Consider the following 25713-nt stretch of genomic DNA (forward strand, 5'->3'; position numbering starts at 1 on the left):
CTTCCAGCTTTGTTGAGATTCGCCCGTTTTCAGCGGCAGTTTCAAAATATGAGATTTTCATAGTAAAGGGGTGTCAATGGGATTTTGAGCTTCTATGTCCTATTTACCCACCGAACTGTCATTATTCAACTATGACAGGGTAAAATCGGTTTTGCATTCTATCACCCCTTTAACATTCTTTGGCCTTAGAGCTATACAGCTACTTCATCAGATTAAAATATAGACAGAAGCAGTAGGAATAATGTTTCCACTTAGCTGCTTTAACGTGACAACCTCAACACACATTTCTACCATTCAATATGGAGCAATTAAACATGGTAACTCCAACCCAGTGCCAGTGGATCAGCTCCTTTTGTTATTTTTAGGTCAGTGTTTCTTGGCACCACATCACCTGCTACAAGCTGAACACGATCCAACAACAAGAAACCCATAAGCTTTGATTAATTCATTAAATTGTCATAAGGTTGTTTTGCAAGACCACAACCAGGCCACACGTTCACACCCACGCTTGCCTACACACAAATAGAGATGTAGTCACAAACATTAACCCATGTGCATGTTCACAAAAGCAGGTTTCATGTACACAGCCATACACAGACACACAAACAACACTTGATTTGACCAACTGCTATTGATAGTTATCTTTTACAGTGGAAGTAGATCCAAAAAGGAAATGAACAGGTCACCTGTGCTTCCTCTACCGTCATGTGATACTGTACAGTATCACATGACGGTAGAGGTTGTGGTTGTGCGTGTGTGTTGTGTGTGTTAGTGTGAATGTGTGAGGTGTTGAATCTCATTGAACAATACGGATGATAATTAATTTACTTTCTTATCTTCTGTCTTTGTAGCCACACCTCTCCCCAATGTGTGTGTGTGTGTTTGTGTGTGTGTTTGTGTTTGTGTAACTTACTACCTCTCTCTCCCGCTGGCTCTGTGCACAGACCTCAATTTCATTAAGACACCTCTGAACTTTCTAGAATGTCACGGCCCTGTTACCTGAAGCCACCGCAGACACACACTTGGAGGGTTTACTCTACTTTCTGCAGATGGCTGGTAATTAATTTACGTTAGGAAAATTTTTCAAGTCTGAACTATTTAATCATTCCCACATTCCTGGGTTTATTTTTTTCTGAAATTACTACCGTAACTTCTTGCTGCCATTTTTCAGCCTCTTTAGAATTTTGGGGATGGGTGCTTTGAAAGGTTACTACTATAAAATGCTATAGATGTATACCAGCCGCGACCTTGTGAGTCCTGGAGAATACTACTGCAGCAGGAACTACCACAGAAGTGGTTTAGAGTATTTTTCCAGGTGTTTATATGTCTGCGGACAGATTTTGTCACAGCAACAGCATTGCAACCGTGCAAGATGCAGTCATGAAACTTTACAGGTGTGTAGTTGGCCACAGTATGCCACATCAAAAAAGGGTGTAGTCCGAGCAAAGGCATTTCAAGGGGTAGGGAGTAGGGAAGGTCCCCTCCACCCCCACCTCCCCTTATGTCTGCTTTCAACTAGTGATGGCTAAATGAAGCTTTATGTGTCAGGTTTACATGGACTTTCAGTAGGTTGTCATGGACTTTCAGTTTGTTTTCTTCATCTCTGTCTTCACCTGTGTAGTTTATTAGGTCAGTGTCTTCACCTGTTTGGTTAATTGGTTCAGTGTCTTCACCTGTGTCTAGTTTTGTTAATTGTCTTCACCTGTTCTGTTCTCCTCACCAGCTGTGTATTTAAGTTCCTGTTCCTCACTCCTTTGGTGGTTGGTTAACGTTTGTGTTTGAGTTATACACTCACTGTCTCGAGTTTGGATGTTACCTTTTGGAATAAACCTTTTGAGTTTTGTATCTTCGCGTGGAGCTCCTCTTCATTCCTGCCCTCAGGAAGCTTATGAAGCTTTGCAAACCATTTTCTTTATTTTCTGAGCCTACTAAATGGTGCCTCTGGTTTAAAGAAAAAGGCTTAAGGAATGGCAATTTTATTGTGCTTTCAATCCTTTTTGGACAGAGAGCACACCTATTGGACTCAGAAAATAAAGACTATGGTTCTTAAAGCTTCGTGAAGCTTCCTTTGGCCATCACTAGAGATCGCTGTTTGTATCCCGTGTGAAACCAAAAGTCAACGTTGACTTATTTTACTTTAAACTTATGTAAAATACAAAACTTAGGTATGTAACTTAAGTTACGAAACAAACTTACTTATTTTGACCCAAACCATGATCTTTTCCTAAACCAAGTAGTTTTGTTTCAGTTCATAATGTTAACCAACTTTGTTGGTATGTTTAAAACTGCGACTGTTCAAAACGTGCACCTGTCGCTGGTATGAGGCGTGTTTGCTTGCAGATGTTCTGTGCTGCTGCTATCTGTGTTGCTAACAAAGTTACAAATGTGACTTAATTTAAAACTAAAGCACATTCCCATCTAATGTTAAGGAAATCACCAGACTAGTTTTGAATTTTTTATTGCCAGATTGGATGTACATACTAATAAATGGGGAAAGTACCTGCATTTCTGGAGGGCTCCTAAGAAGCTTTGTGCTGGGGAGAGACATGTATGGTGGGCTTATGGGGTTATCATTTGTACATCGGTTATTTGGTTTGTGGTTTGTTGTCTATTTTGTTACTATTTTGTTGAACGTTCTGGAATATTGTAGTAACTGTGTCATCGTTTCTTTTGTCTGGGTGGGTGGTTATGACTGAAGGGGTGCATTTGTTCATGTTGCGAGTTGTATGTTTTGTATTTTGTTAAAAAACTTTAAATAAAAAATTGTTAATCAAAAAAATATGTAAATTTGAATATTTCAGTAATTAGGCTGACACTAATTAAAAGCTGAATCTACATTTGTATTGTTTTGTTCTACATCTACCAATAAAGATAATAATAATAATAATACATAATGCTCTTTGGAAGTAGGGAGTTTGTGTCCAATTTTGAAGTTATGACCAACATGTGACTATGTTGTGTCTATGTTGGGGTGATAATTTGTTGTGCTGCTTTAGCTGTTTAAATACATTTTTTTTAGGTTTGTACACTGCAGTCATTCTAAACAGGTGGCTTAACCGAGGCTAGTATAATACAGTACATCTCAGTGCTTAGAAGGTGATTTCTTTTCAGTGCTGCTCTGCTATTTCAAAGTACATGGTGGGTGAAGGACATTGACTTCAACTGAATTATCTCTCAACTTTCCTGTTTACATTCAGCCTTAAAACGCTACAATGTGTCATTAAAATCTGACATATTTCCTTCACTTTGCTTTTGAAGTTTGTCTGAGTGCCTCCCTGTCTCACAGGTGATTTGTTGAAGCAATTTGAGATTCAAAGGAAGCTGTGTAGCTTATACTTTGAAGCAACACAAGCGTACTGTGGAGATGGAGCCACTATTATGATGAAAAATCTTTTGAGAGTTTAATAGCTTTTATAATATAATTCTTTCTACAGCAACTCAATTTAAAATTATTGAGAGAAACTGTAAGAGTACAGTAAAACAAACTCACACACCACTGTGTGTCTGTAAAAGTATACTGCCTTTTAGAGGAACTCAAACAAAACCTGAACACAATCCTGGCAATCTATCATCACTCTGTAACCCTGCACTGATCATTTCAGCTGACAAGGAGTCAGCTGAATGTGTCTATGTACATATAGTGATGTGTACATGTAAACTAAGTTATTTAGAATTTGGTCTTCGGATCAATTTAAAAAATTGCAGGAAGGGATGAAACAAGAAGATGACTCGTGCTTGTGCCAGCTCAGCTTGAATGGTTGCAGTTGCAACCATTGGTTGGGTGCTTCACTAGTTGCAGCTTTAAGGCAAAGGGACAAAGTCGCTGTTTATTAGGCCTGGCAAACTCGATTCCTTTTTAGGATTCGGGTTATTCTGAGTCACTCACTAAACTGATCCGGGTTGTGCGAGTCACTTGAATCACTTGAGTCAGTATTGTATGCTACATCCAAGGCGAGCTTTTGATTTGGATAAAATGCCATGTTTTCATTTAGAATCTTTTAATTTTATTTGGAAAAACATATCTATAAATGTAAATGGTCTGAAAGAAAACCGAATATTCATTTAAAAATGACATGGAATTATATTTTGTAACTTTAATAGGACTGACAAATAAGAAAGCCATCCGGACTCTGAACATTTACAATGACTTACAACCTCTTTAATGTAAATTCCATGCGCCCTTTTTCATGTATGTATGGATTTAATGTTTTCAATGTGTATGTTTATCTGTACTTGAATAATAAAGTTTTGTGAAGACAAAAAAACAAACATGAGTTGTCGGCGAGGCAAGCTTACAATGTTTCGGACTGTCTGCTCGAACTACTTGCATTTTAATATACTACATTTATACACCAAACCTACAGTAGGCCTAGCTAGGCTACGTGCAGAACATTGTATGTTATTTCAGAAGTGAAAGAATGGCTTTTGTTGTTGATTTGCTTTACCCTGAGCTCGAGGAGAGACCTCACTCACTCGTTATGCTCGCTCATCTGAATCAGATCCACTCATGACAACGTAGCCGGCTGATTCGGCTGATTGGTGGGATTTACTGACTCCCGCGAGAACTCACGAGTCATCGACAACTCATGAATCACCAACAACTCACGAGTCATCGAGGGCGCGTGAGTTCTCGAGTGAATCCCATGGTCTGCGAGCTTCCGCCTCTGAGTTTGCGGGTCGGGACTGTCTCTATAGGGTTCAGTAATAAACTAGTCAAACAAAGGTTTATAAACTATATATTGAAAACAATGATGACATAACATTAACAGATAATTTAAAAAAAAGTGTAGCCATGATGTGTTTTGTCAATAAATCTGGTTGGTTTGTCAATTTTTATGGTTCAGCGGATAAAATACCTGATTACCTGGGCCCAGTTTTTCAAAAAATGTAATCTGGATCAAATTGATCTGGATTTGGAAAGCCCATGTTTTGCTATTCAGGATCACCTGAACCATCTTACTTTTATGCCAGTTTTTTAAAGGAACATTCGATTGGATTACTGTGATCCAAATACAAAATTTCAGGATAGCCAGACATATCTCTGCAGCGCTGTGGCAGCCCTGGAGCATGGTCTGGTTAGGCAGCGCTAAGCTCCGAATGTAGTAACGATGCCCTTGCAAAATAGATAGCATAAGGGGAGAATGCCTGACATCTGGCGATTCTACTTTATCCCTGCACCAACATATTCTCACTCTGTAGGATATATATATTTTGTCAATATAGTGTGTAGAGGCTTTTAGAATCATAACTGACCATTGTTGTCTGCTTTTCCTGACTGTTTGTGAGAAAAGCCATCTGGCAGATACAATTTGAAAGAGGAGTACCAGGGCCCAGTTTTTCAAAAAATGTAATCTGGATCAAATTGATCCAGATTTGGAAATCCCATGTTTTGCCATTCGGGTTCACCTAATCAATTTTACTTTTATGCCAGTTTTTTAAAGGAACATTCGATTGGATCACTGTGATCCAAATACCAAATTTCAGGATTACCAAATCCTGTTTACTAGAGCCTTAAATGGAACCAACAGTGTAGCCTACTGGCTTAGCAAAGAACAACAGTTAGGCAAAATACTGGTGGCCACAAATAGCCATTGTTTGTTTTAATTTTAAGAAATGGAAACACTGTAATAAACAGAAACATTTTAGATTCCTTATTTTGTTATAATGTTAAATAACAAAATAAAAGCAATACTATCCAATACTCCATATCTCATTAGATGTGACATGCTTCATATATGCTTTAAATATGAAGAAATGTATATATCATCAGTAAACCTTCATTTTATGATAATTCACTTAAAAAAACCCTCAGATTTTATTTGGTTTGAAAAATCACAACTGAATCCACCCTTCTGATGGGATCAGGATAATCCTGGTTTTTGGATCAAATAGATTCCAAACCGAGTTCATAGTTTTGAAAAACCCAAAGGGCAGGTTTGATCCAGATCAAATGTAAGATCTGATGACGTTTTTATTCGGGCTCGATTCCATAAATACAGTTAATGGTTTCAGGCACAGTTAGCAATGATTAGCTCCAGTTAGCGGTCAAGTCCATTATAAAGATATGGAGTGGGTAGACTGCCGCGGAGAGGGGTAACAACCAGACACTGATAAATGACGTTCAGGGAACTTTCACAGCAGTGTGGCCATTGCATTTCTACAGATTATTGGTACAGTTAATCCCACGGCAAGACCACCAGCAGCTACTACTAACTAGCTCTGAGCCTGAAGGGAAGCGGTCTTGCAAGCAGCATGAGACTTCACAGGGGGGAGGGGCTGGAGACCACTGGTCTGTGTGTGCTATAAAAAATACATAATTGATTGGAAAAAATATATATAATTCAAGTTTTATTTATCTGGGCGGGTCTCAATCTACCTGGGCGGTGCACCCAAGAATGGGAAACACTGTAGATGTAATTCAAAGCACTCCCAGCAGGAACATTCTAGGCTCTTAACCATTGGCCAGCTGGGCCCTCTAAAGGATAAGCGGGTATAGCGAATGGATGGATGGATATTCTCCTCTGTCTATAATTAAAATAAATTGTCCCTATGACAACAGCCTGTCCACAGTGTAGACATGTGATTCGTTCGGCCTCTGTTTACACTTGCACATAAGCAGAATGTGCTTCTTTGACATTGTTAAACAGGCCTTTCTGCAGGCCACTATAATCTATTTTAAAGGCAAGGCCCCTGTGAGTGAGTCATAGCTGTAGGTGTTGATGGCTTGACAATGTGAATGACATCGCAAACATGCTGTGGCTTCAATGTAACATAGCCTTCATTACTATTTCAGCCCTAGCTGGCTTAGGGGAGATGTGATTACAGGGCTCCGCAATAAGCCTGCAATCTGTAGTGGAAAGTACAAGGGCTGAGGGTAAATAATTGATGGAGATTCACTGTTTGAAGGATCGAGTGACTGACTGTCATCATGCAGAGAGAAAGAAAAAGAGATGAAACGAGAGAAATGGAGGATTTCGACTGAGACCTTTTGACCTTACCTTTTTTTGTCTTTGTTAACTTTACTCACTTGTTTTGCTTTATTTTTCCTAATGCCCTAGCATCGCCTGTCGTCTCCTTTCCCATCTCCTTTTGTCTTTCCCCCTCTTCTCTCCGCTCCTCAATTTTTTTTCCTGTGTCTCTTCCCCTTGCTTAGCCCAGGTGATGTAAGGTATGGCGACAGCTATTGAAACCTGAGGGATTAAGTAAAGCTATTTTAGTACCGTGGGCTAACACCACAGTATATCCCACACACAACACAAACAGGCCACAGACAACCAGGTGATATGAGGTAGAGAGACAGAGCTATTTCAATTTTTTTGGGGGGGGGGAGTGTGTCTATTTTCAAGTCACAGGTCTTCCAGGCAGGGATAACAAGGTTGCAGCACACATACACATACACAGCATGTAGTTCCTGGCACAGAAAAAAGACAGAGGTGAGCACAAGCTCATTTACTCCACCCACACATGTGAAGAGAGAGCATAGTGTAACACAGCTACTGTCAAGCTATTCTTACTCTCAGGAAGCAGGAGCAAACCAGAGCATCTGAAGTCCACACCTAGACAAGGGCTGGAACACATCCTCTCTGCAGACCCATATTGTCGACTTAGTTTTTCACAAGTCAAAGCTCATTTCTTGGAGACGGGTCAGTCTGCTTACTGCAAGATAGGGGCGTAAATTGAAAGGGGCATAAATTGAAGTTGTCCTAATCCAGAGTTCAAATCACACGAGAGGTCAAAACGAGATGATGTTGGCAAAGCTGGACCGGACAAGATACAAGTCAGTGTGCAGACTTCTGAAGAGAAACCTCTTCACGATACTGTGGATTTAGCTAGTCTGAAACCCTGGCGTGCCTGCATCTCCGTGACCAGGACAAGCGGCGGAGGAGAACTCCTCCCGGTGTTGCCACATTGTGTTTGCGGCTAATGTTAACAATGTTACAAAAACACCATGAAAAATGAAGTTGAACACAAAAACACACAAAATCAGTCCAAAGGGAGGGGTGCTCAACATTAGACCAACCGCTGTTCGGCGTATTTTCTGTCACCAGTGTAGCATGAAAGCAAGGTGGATTTAGCAAGCTAGCTAAATTGCCCGACGCAAAATTAGTAAAATTGAACACTCTTGTCACAGCATATGAATGCATTCCTATTGCCAGATAAGTGACAACTTTGTTCAGCTCATTTTATATAACTAGTGTTAAAACCTGGTGGAATTAGCAGCTAAGATAGTTAGCTAATTTAGCTGAAATGATAACCACTATGTGTTACTGTGGAGTTAAAATGACAAGCTCAATTTATAAAATATTGGTAGGGATAATTTAGCAGCACCTTGACATTGGTATTTACAATGGTCTGGCTTACCCGTTCTCACTCCGAACTTGTAAAATAAGGATGTTTGGACAGTGGCTGTCAGTATCTGAAGCGGCGAAAAAAAGCCCCCTTCAGCGTTTTTGTATAATGTTCTGGGGAGAGCAGCAGATACACGGGGTTTGAGATGACGAAACACTAAGAGCGACTACGGTAGCGAGTAGTATGTAAGGCCAAAATTCCACGTAGAGAAGTTGGTTGGGGTGGTGAATGGGTCAAACACAGGACTTTCAACCAGGAGAACAGGGTTCGTGTCCCACGTGTCAGGTTTCCTAAAGTCGCTTTCTTCTTCAGAAACGTGACACGGGACGTAAGGCCGCCCACGACCTTTTCCTGAAACATAAGCCCACCCACGACCTTTTCCTGAACCCAAATTCCCCGTTCTTCCCGCGTGTCACGGAAACGTAAGCCTACCGACGACCTTTTCCTGAACCCAACCGCCCGTTCTTCCCGCGTGTCACGGAAACGTAAGCCCACCCACGACCTTTTTTTATTTTTTATTTATTTTTATTTAACCTTTATTTATCCAGGTAAACTGTTTGAGAACAACTTCTCATTTACAAACATGACCTGGCCAAAAGGCTACAGAAATAAACGGTAACATATTCTACAACTATACATATATGTCATACACATAACACACAGAACAAGCAATTAAAAATAAAAGACAGCTTCCTAAACCCAACCGCCCCCTTCTTCCCGCGTGTCACGGAAACGAGATGCTAAAGGAGACCTTTAGCGTCAATAACAACAACAAAGGCACCTGTCCAAGCGTCCGTATTTTTCGAGATGAGAGTTGTAAAATTTGGTGTTAAAAATGTGACCGATGGACTAAAAGAGGCCAGAATAATCTGACTCCAATTCTAAGGTCACTACACCCTGCTATAAGTGTTTGTTTACTGGTAGATCAGAAATAAAACATTTGTTCAGTTAAAATATAACAATCTTTAGTAAATGATATTGCAGAATACAAACTTGTGCACAAGGATCAAGATACCTTCAAGAGAAGTCTATCTCTCTCCTAGCAAACAGACAGAGTCCCGTCCAGCATCTGATGCAGCTATGTTAAAAACCTGTCTTTTTATCCATTTCATATATAATTTCTATCTGCTTGGTGGTGCTGTCATCAGTTTGGATGTAGTCCAGATCCTTTAGGCTCCACTTGCCCCTACCATGATGTAGCGCAATGTATGGAATGTTACCTTGGCTCTCCCATTCCCAGTATACACTGGTAACAAAATGTTTTACGATGTTCATATTACTGGATACCTGTGTATTTCTTCATCTTCTGCAGACCTAGGGAGTTGCGTGAGAGCCAAGGCCCTTTGGGTTTTCCAAAACTTTGAACTCGGTTTGGAATCTATTTGATCCAAAAAAACAGGATTATCCTGATCCCATCAGAAGGGTGGATTCAGTTGTGATTTTTTGAACCAAATAAAATCAGAGAGTTTTTTTTTTTTTAAAGTGAATGATCATAAAATAAAGGTTTACTGATGATATAAACATTTCTTCATATATAAAGCATATATGAAGCATGTCACATCTAATGAGATATGGACTATTGGATAGTATTGCTTTTGTTTTGTTATTTAACATAACAACAAAATAAGGAATGTAAAATGTTTCTGTTTATTACAGTGTTTCCATTTCTTAAAATTAAAACAAACAATGGCTATTTGTGGCCACCAGTATTTTGCCTAACTGTTGTTCTTTGCTAAGCCAGTAGGCTACACTGTTGGTTCCATTTAAGGCTCTAGTAAACAGGATTTGGTAATCCTGAAATTTGGTATTTGGATCACAGTGATCCAATCGAATGTTCCTTTAAAAAACTGGCATAAAAGTAAGATGGATCACGTGATCCTGGATGGCAAAACATGGGATTTCCAAATCCGGATCAATTTGATCCAGATTACATTTTTTGAAAAGCTGGGCCCTGGTACTCCTCTTTCAAATTGTATCTGCCAGATGGCTTTTCTCACAAACAGTCAGGAAAAGCAGACAACAATGGTCAGTTATGATTCTAAAAGCCTCTACACACTATATTGACAAAATATATATCCTACAGAGTGAGAATATGTTGGTGCAGGAATAAAGTAGAATCGCCAGATGTCAGGCATTCTCCCCTTATGCTATCTATTTTGCAAGGGCATCGTTACTACATTCGGAGCTTAGCGCTGCCTAACCAGACCATGCTCCAGGGCTGCCACAGCGCTGCAGAGATATGTCTGGCTATGCAAGACTAATTCTAAGAAGATTATATGCTGCAACGCTAAAAAATCCACTTACATTTTCAAAATAGTTACATTTCATTTATTTCAATCGTCAAACTTAATGTGCACTTTCACTGAGTAAAAAAAAAAGTTCTAAATTGTGTATTTCAGACTGGTTAAAGGTCCCATGACATGGTGCTCTTTGGATGCTTTTATATAGGCCTTAGTGGTGCCCTAATACTGTATCTGAAGTCTCTTTCCCGAAATTCAGTCTTGGTGCAGAATTACAGCCACTAGAGCCAGTCCCATAATAAGCTTTCCTTAGTATGTGCCATTTCTGTGTCTGTAGCTTTAAATGCTATTGCAAGGTGGAGGGTGGGGCCTTGACCAACTGCCACTTTGCTCGTTTGAAAGCCATGATGTCTCTCTCTTTTTCATGGGTGGGCCAAATTCTCTGGGTGGGCAAAGCAGAGAAAGGGGAGGTAACCTTGCTCCTTATGAGGTCATAAGGAGCAAGGTTACCTCCCCTTCCAGATTGGCCCATCTGAGCTTTCATTTTCTCAAAGGCAGAGCAGGATACCCAGGGCTTGGTTTACACCTATCCCCATTTCTAGCCACTGGGGGACCATAGGCAGGCAGGGGGAACGCATATTATGTTAAAAAAAAACTCATGCCATGACGTGTGAAATTTTCATGCCATGGGACCTTCAAAGGAAGATGTGTTCAAAAGCAAACTTTCATATTAAAAAACGGTTAAAAGAGTGATGGTAACAATGACCATGTAAAGGCAGGACTGTTAGAGCTTGGTCCTACAATTCATTTGGTCAGTGAAATTTAAGGCAATGCATGTTTCAATGGATACTAGAAAAAAGTGGTGCTCTGTTGAAAAAAAAAAAAGCATGAGAGTGACAGAGTTAAAGGTGGAGGAGAAAGCTGAGAACATAAAACACTTTTGTCTAGTCAGCCATGCCAACAATTTCATTTTAATACATTACTGTAATATACCATAACAGGAAACAGGGCGGGAGGGAGAGATAGGTCAGATGAGGTGATAAGTTGATATTATACTTGGATCATAAATTGTATCAGGAGGGTTGCTCCTGATATCAATAGTTTGGAACTGAAATATGTGTGCAGTAAAATTCCAGGGATTTTTTTTTTATATCAAATACAATATAATTCCTCATCTGAACTCAATATAATGTATGATATTCTGACTGCAGATGTAACTTTCTTAGTTTCTCTATGGGTGTATACAAGTTTATGTGCTCATCAAGCTACAAGCCACATTATATCACAATATTTATCTGCTCAAACGTCTATTACTTTACACTAGTGAAGGCCAAATGAAGCTTCATAAAGCTTCGTGAGCCATTGTCTTTATTTTCTGAGCCTGCTCGATGGCGCTCTCTGTTCAACAAAGGGATGAAAGCACACTGAATTGCCATTCCTTGAGCCTTTTTTCTTTGAACCAAGCGTCCCATCTAGTAGGTAAGAAAATGGTTCATAAAGCATTTTTTGGCCATCACTACTTTCCCATATTGGAACACAAATTTCCTTACAAGTCCATGTTTTTTTCCCCCCATAATGTCAGTTTGTGTCAAATTCAGTTGTGTTGACAAATAGCAGAAAAATAACACTATCAAACGTTCCTTTAAAACTAAATCATACAACCACCGGCGAGCCTTTTAAAGAATTTAAACACTTAAAACTTTGGACACAAAAAAAGACCTGGACAAGGTAAGACAAAGTAAAAAAGCAGATGGAGAAGATAAGAAGAAAAGAGAGCATTGTTGATGAAGAGAGGATAAAAAGGTACAGAGATAGGGTTATAGGAGGAGAGTGATAGGTACAGCATACATTACATAGGTGGGGCTGGAAGCTTGGCACGTAGTGTTACGTCATAATCCAGCATGTTAGTTCCTATTTGTTGGTTGACTATTGGTGCTTTCACAAAATATTTACACAATGAGATTTTTATAAATAACCATCAACAATGTGGATATAATGATTAAGTGGTTAAAGGCAAATAATAACACAACTAGAACTTGTCTTGTCTTGTAAGTTGAGAACATTGCATCTTTGTTTTTTACTGTTACGCAGCATTAAAACCAGGAAAAGACAACACTTCATGTCATATTACGATATCCAAAATTTAAGACGATATCTAGCCTCATATCGATATCAATAGACCTTTTTCACGGCAGACATGTTGACATGTCATAGCAGGAAAAGCACAGGTGTATTCAAAACCATTAATGATGGCTGCAGTCCACTTAGGAGAAGCCTAAGTTTTATTGTTGGTATTGTGCATGCTGATTCACTGAAATAGATGGAATTGAGCCATCGTTAAGGTTATCAATTTCAGCTGTGCTTTTCCTACTATGACAAGTCAAAAATGTCTGCTGTGAAAAAGGTCCATATTGCCCAACTCTACTACACCGACTGACGAAGGATGAGGAGCGGGCTAGAAGCTGAGGACACGCCCGAGCCGGAGGACACAGGATCAAGGTAGGCCCTATCTTCACTTTTCAGGGCTAGTTGTTGAACTACGAACAAGCTAACCTCTAACATGTTAGTTAGCTGGGAACACTATCCAGAATAGTAGCCAGTCACCAGTGTTGCCAACTCTTTTGCAATGAAAGAAGCTAGCATTAGCTCCAAAAGTCGCTAAAGTCTAAAAAATGGCTAACTTTAAAAAGTCCCAAAGTTGGCAACACTGCCAATCGCCATAGTTTGCCAAGCTAGCTGTTTTGCTAACAGCCGAGTGGGCTAGCTCATTCACTAAGTGGTTGGAAAAATACATATTTGTACCAATGACCCTTGTCTAACAGCTGACTGCAAACCATGCCTCTTTTGTGGACCAGCTTATACAGGCAGAATTGGGTTATAGTGGGTTGTGCGAAATACCTAGCGCTCTAGTTTCGACTGCGGTGCTTTTTACGTTAGGTCAGCACTGTCAAAATTTGCTTCTGGTCATTGGCTTGAACTTGTGTATCGAAAAGTGAAAAGTCTCTCAAGTAGTACTTCAAAGTACTTCTTCCCCATTACAGCATTGTGGTAATTCTATTAGACTGATTGATATGAGCACAAGATTTCGCTGTCAAAAGTGCTTGTTTTTACTGGGAAAGGCAAAAGAAAAGGAAAACAAGGATGGAAAGAAATATTTAGGTACGTTTGTCTTATGTAAAAATAAGATGTTTACGGTGCGTGTACATTTGGATTGGCATTCTTTTGTGAAATGAAATTTGTTTCATTTGGTCCCACGTTAAGGAAGCATTTTCTTTGGGAAAAAAATGCAAATTGCCATTATTAAGGCAAACAATTGCCTCTTTTTCAAGCAGCTTAATCTTTCTTTTTGACTAACCTAGTTCTGCTATATGCATCTTCCTTTACCTCCTTGTCTGTTCTTTCTAAGAACCAGGCTTTAATTTTTTCATTTCATTTGTTGTGATTACTAAGCAGGCGATGTATTGTTTCCTTCCGATGGATGGGTGATTGCTGATAGATGGTTCAGTGGAATAAGGTGATGGTGTGTGGGCGCATATCAGAGTCTGCAGTATCTCTCTCTTTCTCCTCTCTTTTGTCTCTCTTGCTCCCCTCACCTCCGTTTCTCATATTTCATATGTCTCACCGACCCCTCGTGTGTTTCTATGTAGTGCAAGTTTTTTAACATAAATTGTCTTCATTTCTCTACTCAGATTTACTCCTCATTTTCATCTGTTTGTTGACCTGCATAGCTTGATTAGCAGGAATTGTGAGTAGCTGTAGCACTAGTTTTTGCCACGTGATGTTTTACAGATGGCAATGTTTGTCTGTTGATCAGCCTGTCCCCTTTTTTGGTCCAGATTGACAGATTTCATTTTTTTTTCATAATTGCCGCATATTAGATGTAACTGTAGCAATATGTGTGTACTGTGTAATATAAGCAGAATTTCCATGTTGGTCGTCGTTTTTCAGTAGCCTAGCAACAATTGCAACAAAGTAATAGCTTGTTGCTTGTTCCCCTCTTACTTCACATTGTAAAAGACACTGTAAAACAAAAAGCACTGAACAAAATAATTGCTAAAATGTTTAATGTATTTGTTAATTTCTCTTTGTCAAACCTCTGTCTCTCTACTAATTTTTCTTTTTCCTTCTGTGTCATCCTTCCTTCTCCTCTAATGTCAAGGACCTAGATGCTATTTTTGTCATTTGTTTCCATTAGGGTCAGGAGCAGGCAAAACACTGTTGTCTTCTGATGGCCACTTTGCTGATAGGGGGCCCAGTGCAACAACACAATGAGGGGCACAGAGAATACAAAGTAAAAGCAATGGCTGACCCTGCTGAATATCAATGGCGAGGTCCATGCGTTTAGTGTGTTTTTACACTCTAACTAGATGGGTTTCACTTGTGTATTTGTCTGTGAATGTACCCGCACGCTTTAAGTTGTGTTTCTTTTTCCTTTTTTTTTATATTACGTGCACTGAAGTCCACTGGTTATTGTCAGCTTTCTAAAGTAACCTGGTTTCCTAAATGTCTTAGAAATTATTAGACACTGGGTTTATTTACTCTGTTCTGGTGCCAACTCCACTTAGGATCCATGACTAGCAATGTCTAGTATAAAAAAGAACAACACTCTAGTTCACATCAAACAGGCTGTTCCTCCCAATCCCTCTAGGCCTTTCCATTGTTTCCCTTTTGAGCAGTGAAGTCCCCAAGTGGTGCTCTCTCCAGGTAGGCTCTGAGCTACTTTTCAGTGCATAGATGCAAGCAATAGTCAGAGCCCTTAACTTAGTGAAAGGTAGTTGTAGAGATAGTACAACTTGGTATAGAAACATTACTACCGATTACCCAGTGGTATGGTCTTCCCTTATTGGCGTGAGCCTAATGGGGCACCATGGAAATACATAGAGCTGCCAGGCCCTTGTGGCTAAGCCTCTTAGTAGTGCTGGCCAAATTAACTTCATCAACACATTTTTTAATTTGCTGAGCCCAATAGATGACGGTCTCTGTTCAATAAAGGGTTGAAAGCATACTCAATTGTCATTCCTTGAGCCCTTTTTTTTTTTAAACCAAGAATGCCATATTAGTTGGCTCAAAAAATAATGAGAATGCTTCATGAAGCTTCATTTGGCCACCGCTCCCTCTTAGCAAGGCTGCTGTGTGTGAACCATGCTTTTGTTTTTGTTTTTTGTTTTTCACTCATGTTCTCCCTCCTGTGCTGATTGCTGTGGGTGTGGCTTGCTGGCAGGTGGCTCCAGGTGAAGCTCATTCCCTAATCAACCTCCTGCAGTATTTAAGGCTGGCTCTGTGGTCCACTTGTTGCCAGATTGTACAGTCAACTAGTGTGGTACAGTGGCAATCCTAGCTCCCTGTGTTCCTGGTGTTTTTGCTTGTGTAGCTAAAACAGATTTTCTGTGTTTGTCTCATGTTGCAGCCTGCCTTGCTCATTTGTGTGCCTGCCTACCTGCTTGCTCCTCACACCTGCTTCTCTCTCTCTCAGTAAGGATTGGACTCAATTGTTTGTTGGACTCTGGAGGAGGCCTACCACATGGTCATCACAACTACGTCACGGGGCACGCTCTGGAGAGCACATAGCACCCACCACTCACCACTGGATTCCCTCGACTCAACTTCCCCTTTTTTGCCACCAGCACATTTATTGTATATACTTCACACATTAAATTATTTAATCTTACTTTTTGTGTTGGTCGTCTGCTTTTGGGTCCCACCTTCTGTGTCGTTCCATAACAAACACCCTCAACCCTGGCATTCTGCCAACAGGAATTTCCTCACCCACTGGTAAACCGTTTATCTTCTTCGTTTCCAGCATTTGTTAAGAGGTCAAAACTCCAGCAACACTTGTAGTCTATAGAACGACTTTATTGTAAGACCAATGCGTGTGGCCTTCATCATAATCTTATAAGTGGTCCCGCCATGGGTTACATTCCGTCTCGACATACTATTTACACACTCATACTGACCGACACTAGCGCACTGGCCATGGTTACATTCGGTAGCCTGGTGATTAGTGATGTTCAAATGAAGCTTTGCGAACCACTGTCTTTATTTTCTGAGCTCACTAGATGGTGCTCTCTGTTCAACAAAGGATTGAAAACACTGAATTGCCTTTCCTTTTAACATTTTTTTTCTTTGAAAAGAGAGCACCATCTAGTGAGCTCATAAAATAAAGACAGTGGTTCGTGAAGCTTCATTTGGCCATCACTACTGGTCAGCGGTCAGCGGCAAGTTTAATAACTCAAACTTGCCGAGAACCAAGACACCGCTTGATTACATTAGACTCAAGCGGGCCGGCCGGTTGCACGGCTTTTTGTACACGCTCTGAAACGGACGTAAAAATATCACACTTTCTCTGTAGTCTAACGTTAGCTAGCTACCGTAAATGTAGGCTACTTTTAAAATGGCATATTTTCCCTCTGGGCTCACCAAAATGGACGTGAAAGCATATTAACCATTCACTGACTGCACGTGATCGCTAGTAAACATTACACTTACTCTGCTAGTCTATCATTCAGGACAAGACTGGTGGTGGGGGAGGCGAGACAGCCTCCCCAAATTGTCTGCCCTTTCAAACTCATACCTGGGTGTGTACAGGCCTCTTGGACACCGTCTGAGGCCTACATGCCATAAGTCAGGAGAGGTGTAGTATCTTGCCAGAGAAGGCAAATATGGTCATTTTTCTGCAAAAGAACTGCTTAAGTTTGAAGCTGGTTGGCATACCAACTCAACATTTATTTTATTGTTACTTGTTAATAGTGTAACTGTTTGTTAAATTATTGTAGTTGTGTGTTAGGTGACTTAGGTTTACTTATTATATATTTAAGTACTTTAAAACGTTAATATATTGTTAAATTTTCAATAAAAAAAAAAGAATCCATAAAAAGCCTTTCTTTTGTCATTTTTCAGTTTTTCAAGAATCTGTTTAGGAATCGGAATTGTTTTAAAAGTACCGGTTCGGAATTGTAAAAATCCAAACGGTACCTAACCCTACTCTTCGGTCAGTTCGTCAACACTACATAATCTTGGTTCCTAGCTTTCACACAACAAAAGAACTTGCTAATGGGTTGATGTCAAGAGTTGTCACATTATTGTCCAAATGTTTTGGCTTTTTTTTATGGGGAGAGTGGCAATGAGAAAGCAATCAGACACCCACAGACAGGTTTCATATACCACAGTGTGAGTGGGAAACTGTTGAGGGATTATGTCCTTGTCACAGCACTGTCATTGCACAAATGTCTCTAATTGATTGGTTGGGGCGTCTTTGCAGAAGGGGTTGGTATCTGGAGTTATGCATGAGAGCTGTCAATGTGAAGCTCTTTCTACAGTAGTTGCTGTATTGATACTTTTGATATAAAATGTTGCTGACTTACAGGTCATTGCTGATCAGCTATGTTGTACATGAAAACTATAAGGACAGTAAGATTACACTCCGGTCCAAACTCATGAATCTGGATAACATTAAACTGAGCAACCAACCACATATTTTCATGCAAATCTCAGGAAATTGTTTGAGGATATTCAGCTTGAAGCAAAAATGACCAAAATGCTATGTAGCCAAATATATGTTAAATTATGACCTGTCTCTCTTAGTTACCTGTTATAGTTACGCTGTTATAGTCCTAGACTGCCGGGGGACTTCCTTCCTTTGACACACTGAGCTGCTCTCTCTTCTCCCTTTCTATTACTGTTTCTATTACTGTTACTATTACTATTACTATTTGTGTGCAGCCCGTCCCAGAAATGCTTGTTACTAATCCTAGCTTCTGGGGAGTTTACTCCCCGGAGTCCTTATGCTTTTTTTTCCCCCAGCGTATTTCCTTTGGAGACGTTGGGCCCCAAGTTCCGGTTGCAGCTGTCGCCGCTGGTCCTGCTGCACTCCCTGCTGAGCTCAGCGATGCCCTGCAATGTCATCATGCGGCGTCCTGCTGAACCCTGCAGCTTCCCGACATCCAGTCACTGTTCCATTATTAATGTGACTACTATCGCCACTGTTCATCACACCCCAACCGGCTCGTCAGACACCGCCTACCAAGAGCCTGGGTCTGTCCGAGGTTTCTTCCCAAGAGGGAGTTTTTCCTCGCCACTGTCGCACTGCTTGCTCTTGAGGGAATTACTGGAATTGTTGGAATTGTTGGGGCTTTGTAAATTATAGAGTGTGGTCTAGACCTACTCTATCTGTAAAGTGTCTCGAGATAACTTATGTTATGATTTGATACTATAAATAAAATTGAATTGAATTGAATTGAATATATCCTACTGCAACATATGTATGTCTACATTCACAATAATGGACTTCCTTTTCTGAAAACAGCTTAATTTCCCATGAGATGTACTGTAACCAGATAAAATGTGGTTTTACATCTAGTCCCATCTGCAGGAATAATGCCAAACAGAGAAGGTGGAAACTCACTTGTTTTCTACTCAAAGTGGATTTCTATCCAAACTACATTTTTACTACTTTTTACATTTCCAATGAATCTATAGTGTAGGAGCCACATATTGTATGTTGTTTATGGTGTCATTTATATTATTTATTGATTATTATATTGTACTTATATTGTAGGTGGTGGGTGTTTTCATCGCGGTTTGAGTGATAGCATATTTGTTTGCTTCACCTGTTCACCTGATTTTTTTGGGCTTTGACAGAGAGGGGGTGAGCCTGGGAGCAAACACTTTCTGTTGACTGCCACACTAATGCAATTAATTCTACTCACAAGGTTACTTTACATTTGGTAACTGCAGTGCTAATTGTATTTTACGTGTGCAAGAAGAGGAATAAATCGTTGCAATACAATCTCAAGCGCGTCACAGTGTGTTTATGCATCTCTGTGTTTATTCCCTCGCGGCAGCACTTTGTTGGACTGCTTACAGCCGCAACATATATGGTAATACTTAAATAGACAGTGACGTTTTAAAACACAATTTGCAATGCCAGCAGCTATGACAGTAATCAAGCTTATACAGGTGCTGAACATACTGATAAGGTGTAATGGCACATTTTCATGCCAGAACAATCGTTCAGTGAACACACATTTGCACGTCATCTTTTGTATCTCCTTGCTGCTGCTACATATGGCTTGTGGTTATTTAATACTTTCACCTGTTTTGCGATGCATGGAAATTACATTTTTTATAAAAATTTAATTTTTTTATATTGAATACTTTCTACATGATATTACAGCTGTAGATGGCACCTTTTAAAAAATGCTGCATTTCATTTTGCTCTGCCTGATTTTAATAAATATTATTTCATTTTCTTGTATTTTCTTCTTCCCAGAGACCCTTCAAGGAAACAGTTAATTAAACCTAATGTTTGCTATGGCTGCTGTAATACATAGTTCCCGCTATAACTCCCATTGATACAGTTTACCTAATAAGTGGAAATTGTTAATAACATATGAGCTTCTTCTTCTCTATAACTGTCTATTCTTCCCTTGTGTGTTTTTCATCTGTATTAGTTGCTGCAGTGACCTTACTTGCCCAGTGGGATCATTAAAGTTTCATGTTGTGTTACCCACACTAGTGTTTAAGCTGGATTCTCTGAGTACCCTGATGGACCAGGTGGGTCCATGTTTAGTAAGAGCCACACTGGGTCTGGGATACTTTCCCGTCACTTATACCAGCGTGTCTTTGGCTGAAAAATGTTAACTGATGGAAAGTATTAGATGGTAACTTCAGCAGTGCGGCAGGTCAAATCCCTGCTGGAGGTTCCGGTGACTCATCCTCCGAGCTTACTGTGTGTGTTTACTGCCGTTCTCCCCGGGAATAGCCCAACAGCAGCATGACGCACAGCATGCTGTCACACACACGTGCAGCGCCTGCCTGCAGGGATTTGTATGCATGGGGGGAGATCTATTTATCTCTGTGTGTCTCTTTTGCGTCCTCTATGTGTGAGGCGAACAACAGCTCATTCAAATAAAAAACAGTTAGCACACGTATGTTGGTATCTGTAAAGCTTTAAGCTTTTATCTGAAGGGGGTGCGAACATAAGGTTATAAAACAGGTAAGCACAGATCTTTGCCCAATCAAATTGCTTAGGTACGCTGTGAGGACTGTGGCTCTGGTAATGATTCTGCATCCTTCTTTTTATATACCTGATTGCAGATGTAGTTTTATCGGTTTCGTACATTTTCTCTTCATTTCTCTTGCTGTGTCCACAGAGAAATTCAAGATATGTTATCTCTTTTTACCTGGCTGCAGCCGAATGTTCGTGTCATCCAAAATTCAGAGAGATCTACCTTACTACTGTCTGTTAAAAGTATATTGTCTGTTAATTTCGCATTTCTTTTTTGCGACATTTAAAGTCTGCTTTAAATTCAAATGACAATTAAACAAAAACACATGTGCTACTGTAAGCTACCTGACCAGCACCAAACAGTGTCTTGCATTTACTTGCTTAGCATTTAGCTGCCAAAGGGCCAGATATTTTTCTCAAGAGTTGGTGGAGACCAAAACAGAGCTAAAAGGAGAGTGAATATTGGACATAGATTTGTTAGGTGTCAAGAATCACCACTCCAAGTGAATGCTAATGTTGCTACGTATCAGTTGGATTTCTAAATTGGCAATTGTTACCTAACCTAATGTTTGCCATTATAACCTCATAAAACATGCTGTGCTTGTTCTGCTGTCTCCAAATGGAAAAAGGAAAATAGTTACGGCAGCTTTAAGTCAACTGGAAACTCATTAAAATCTGTTGCTGTTTCCCTCCTCTACACTACATACATACCTCCATCTGTTCACAGTGTTGCTTCAATCATGTGTAGCAAATGAGTCAAATGACGGTTCAGTGATAAGGCACTAATTGCTGCAGTGACATATATATATATATATATATATATATATATATATTATCTCACAAAAGTGAGTACACACCTCACATTTTAGTAAATATTTCATTATATCTTTAATGGGACACTTTGCTACAAAGTAAAGTATTAATTGCTGTAGAACGTGTAAATGTGCAGTCCCCTCAAAATAACTCAACATAGCAGCCATTTTTAATCAACAAAACAAAACACTATATGTTAAATTCACAATAGGCCGGCAGATTTTTTTTTTTGCATCCTGATAGTTCACTTGGCCTTTGGAATTAAAATAGCCCCACATCACTGTGCAGTGTGGTCACATACCCTTCACCAAACCTAGAGATTGGCATGGGGTACTTTCCATAAAATCATGTCTCAATGCAAATCAAACTAGCTATTAGGCTAACTGACATAAAACCTTGCCAATCTCTAGTTATGGTGAAGGGTATGTGATGATGTGGGGCTATTTTAATTCCAACGGCCAAGGGAACTTTATCAGGATGCATAGTATCCTGGATCCATGAAATAACTGGCCTGTAAAAATAAAAATCTGCCTGCCTCTATGGGAATTTAACATAGGGGTGTACTGACTTTTGTTGCCAGCGGTTTAGACATTAATGGCTGTGTGTTGAGTTATTTTGAGGGGACTGCACATTTACACTGTTCTACAAGCTGTAAACTTAATACTTTACATTGTAGCAAAGTGTCATTTCTTCAGTGTTGTCCCATTAAAAGATTTAATGAAATATTTACTAAAATGTGAGGGGTGTCTTGTGAGATACTGTGTGTGTGTGTATGTGTGTGTGTGTGTGTGTGTATGTGTGTGTGTGTGTGTATATATATATATATATATATATATATATATATATATATATATATATATATATATATATATATATATATATATATATAGCCATCATACAGTTACTGAACTAAGGCTTGTCTTAAATTAAACCAAGAAACATAGCTTTAATAGTTTGTTTTCATGAATTAGCATATTGCTGCCCTTATTTGAGGCATCTTATTTAACACATAAATCTATCTAAAATAAGCATGGAGACAAATATCTGAGGAACACCAAAGGATCACAGTGGATTTACCATCACTGGCACATACTGGCACAACATGTCAAAATTAGCTAGAGAAATGAATTTAGTCCTCTGGGCTGTAAATATGTCTCCAGTCAACCCACAGTGTTCATTGAAGGTTTCATAGTGCTTTAAATGCAATACTTGGCAACTATGATTATCACTAACATTTCACTTGATGCCTGTGTAATTTAGAGAGAAAAAAAATGCCACCTCTGCCACGCTTAAATGTTCACAGTTCTAAAAATGAGAAAACGCTTTTTGACATTCAAGTTAAACCTTTTTCTCAAGGTTTTAAAACCGTTTTATGGGTTCTTCTACCTAAATCCAAACCTTGTCATGCTTGCAGTGTTGAAATCAATGCAGGATCACAGCTATCTTCTGAATTCACCTGCTCTGTGTAGAGCTGGCTGTCTTAAATGTATGTATGTGACTACAGTCCTGCCTAGACATGATTAGTTTTACTGAAATAATTAATAATGTAATTTTCACTTATATTATTTTGGTCCACTGTAAATTATATACGTATGCTTTTGGGTGTACAATCTATATTTCTGGGAAAACTGCTGCAAATGCACCTAATTCTGAGGTTCGCTCTATTCAGTGTTGCCACTATTGGTTTTTATCAGATTGCCATAACATTATACACAATTCAACTAATCAAAACGGACAATCAAGAGGTCGTGCATTAAAAATCGAATGAGATGAGTAACATTTTGCCTGAACGCATTCATTACTCAACTGCACATAATCATCAGTGTCCACACAATTGCAAAGACATTCTAAAACCCAAAGACACATCTCAACGAGGACAGAGTCGGCTGCCCTTCTGACAGCTCTACATCTTGTAAGCATTAGTTGCAAGTGCAGTGTGTTTTGCTGTTTCATGGTGGGAAGGCTGCAGTAGGACCAGAGATGCCTGCAGGCTCAGCAAAGTGGTAAAAAAAGACTTGTTCTGTCATGGGGCTGAGGCTGGACTCCCTGGAGGCGAAGATGGAAGGGGAGGGTGAGTCCAAGCTGAGTGTTGGCCTAAGCCCTTTCCACAGGGACTGGTGTCATATGGGGACTTCATGTACTTAATGAATTACCAGTCAACCTTTGTGTTTTGCGGAACACAAACAATAAATAAAAACATGCATAACTTGTGGTTTAACAGTAACCCCATTGCCTCCTACTACAACAGCTTTAGGCAAGGCAAGGCAAGGCAGCTTTTTTTTACATAAAACATTAAAGAGCAGTTAGAAAACAATTTAAAACAATTTTAAAACATTAATAAACAAATTAAAACAAGAATAAAATTGATAGTGCAGTATAAGAATAAAAGTTACAGTGCAGTATAAGAAATTAAAGTTAATAAAATAGATTATTTAAGGAAAAGCAACATCAAAAAGATAGGTCTTTAGCTTAGATTTAAAAGAACTGAGAGTTGCAGCGGACCTGCATGTTTCTGGGAGTTTGTTCCAGATATGTGGAGCATAAAAACTGAACGCTGCTTCCCCCTGTTTAGTTCTGACTCTGGGGACAACAAGTAGACCTGTCCCAGACGACGCCTGAGAGGTCTGGGTGGGTCATAGTGTAGTAGCAGATCAGAAATGTATTTTGGCCCTAAACCGTTTAGTGATTTATAAACCAGTAAAAGTATTTTGAAATCAATTCTTTGAGGCACTGGAAGCCAGTGTAAAGACTTCAGTACTGGAGTGATGTGATCCACTTTCCTGGTTTTAGTGAGGACTCGGGCAGCAGCGTTCTGAATCACCTGCAGCTGTCTGATTGATTTTTTAGGGAGACCTGTAAAGACACCGTTACAGTAGTCAAGTTTTTCCAGATCTTGCTGAGACATAAGTCCTCTAACCCTTGATATATTTTTAAGGTGATAATATGCTGATTTTTTAATTATGTTAATGTGGCTGTTAAAATTTAGGTCTGAGTCCATGACTACACCAAGATTTCTGGCTTTGTCTGTTGTTTTTAACATTGTCGTTTGAAGCTGAGCTGACTTTCAATCGTTCCTCTTTTGCTCCAAAAACAACCACCTCCCTTTTTTCTTCATTTAATTTAAGAAAGTTCTGGCACATCCAATCATTAATTTGTTCAATGCACATATTTAATTGTTGTATTGGGCTATAGTTCCCTGGCGATAAGGTTATGTAAATTTGTGTGTCATCTGCATAACTATGGTAAGTTATTTTGTTGTTTTCCATAATCTGAGCCAGTGGAAGCATGTAGATGTTGAACAGAAGAGGCCCCAGAACTGAGCCTTGGGGAACTCCGCACGTCATATTTGTATGCTCAGATGTATAATTACCTATAGACACAAAGTAGTCCCTATTCTTTAAATAGGATTCAAACCACTTTAGTACTGAGCCAGAAAGACCAACCCAGTTTTCCAATCGGTCAAGCAATATGTCATGGTCTACTGTATCAAATGCAGCACTAAGATCAAGTAATACTAAGACTGAAATTTTGCCACTATCTGTGTTTAAGTGGATGTCATTAAAGACTTTAACTAGAGCCGTATCAGTGCTGTGGTGTGGTCGAAAACCTGACTGGAAGGCATCAAAACTGTTGTTTAGCAATAAGAAAAGGTTGAGTTGTTGAAAAACCACTTTTTCTATGATTTTACTTAAAAATGGAAGGTTTGATATTGGCCTATAGTTGCTCATTAGTGTCGTGTCTAGATTGTTCTTTTTTAGGAGTGGCTTGATGACTGCAGTTTTCAGGGCCTGTGGAAAGATACCTGAGAGCAGAGATGTGTTTACAATCTGTAGAAGATCAGAAGCCAAACACTTCGAAACATTTTTGAAAACACCCGTTACCAGGCAATGGGTACTTTTTGGAAGCTACTTTATACAAGTACAATACATACATTGTTATTGCTATCTGTCTTACTTTTAGTATACTTATTTGTATTCTTGCCCACCCCCACCTCCACATGAATGTATGCTTTATGAAGCTTTGTAAGCTACTTTCTGTATTTTCTGAGCCCACTAGTCAGCACTCTTGGTTTGAAGTAAACGGCTCAAGTAATGGCAATGCAGTGTGCTTTAAACCCCTTGTTGACCAGGCTTTCCTTTTCCACTCTGGCTTCACTTTGATACCGTGGCTCTACTGCCTGATTACTACTGTGCAGACTCTGGCCCCAAAATTAAAAGATGGCTGTGACCGTATCCGGGATATTTTGGCTTAACATATGTATGGTGGGAGGATGTGGAGAAGCGTCGCCCATCTTTATATACACTC

At 39.6% G+C, this 25713-nt stretch overlaps 1 long non-coding RNA gene across 1 annotated transcript; it reads left to right on the forward strand.

Moving 5' to 3' along the window:
- The first annotated feature begins 13008 nt into the window (after positions 1-13008).
- On the forward strand, positions 13009-16257 carry LOC120567111. The gene is made up of 2 exons (XR_005640521.1): positions 13009-13088; positions 16063-16257. It is a non-coding gene; the product is annotated as an uncharacterized LOC120567111 (long non-coding RNA).
- The last annotated feature ends 9456 nt before the right edge of the window (positions 16258-25713 follow it).

This window comes from Perca fluviatilis, chromosome 10 (genome assembly GCF_010015445.1).
Source record: "Perca fluviatilis chromosome 10, GENO_Pfluv_1.0, whole genome shotgun sequence".
NCBI classification, from domain to species: domain Eukaryota; kingdom Metazoa; phylum Chordata; class Actinopteri; order Perciformes; family Percidae; genus Perca; species Perca fluviatilis.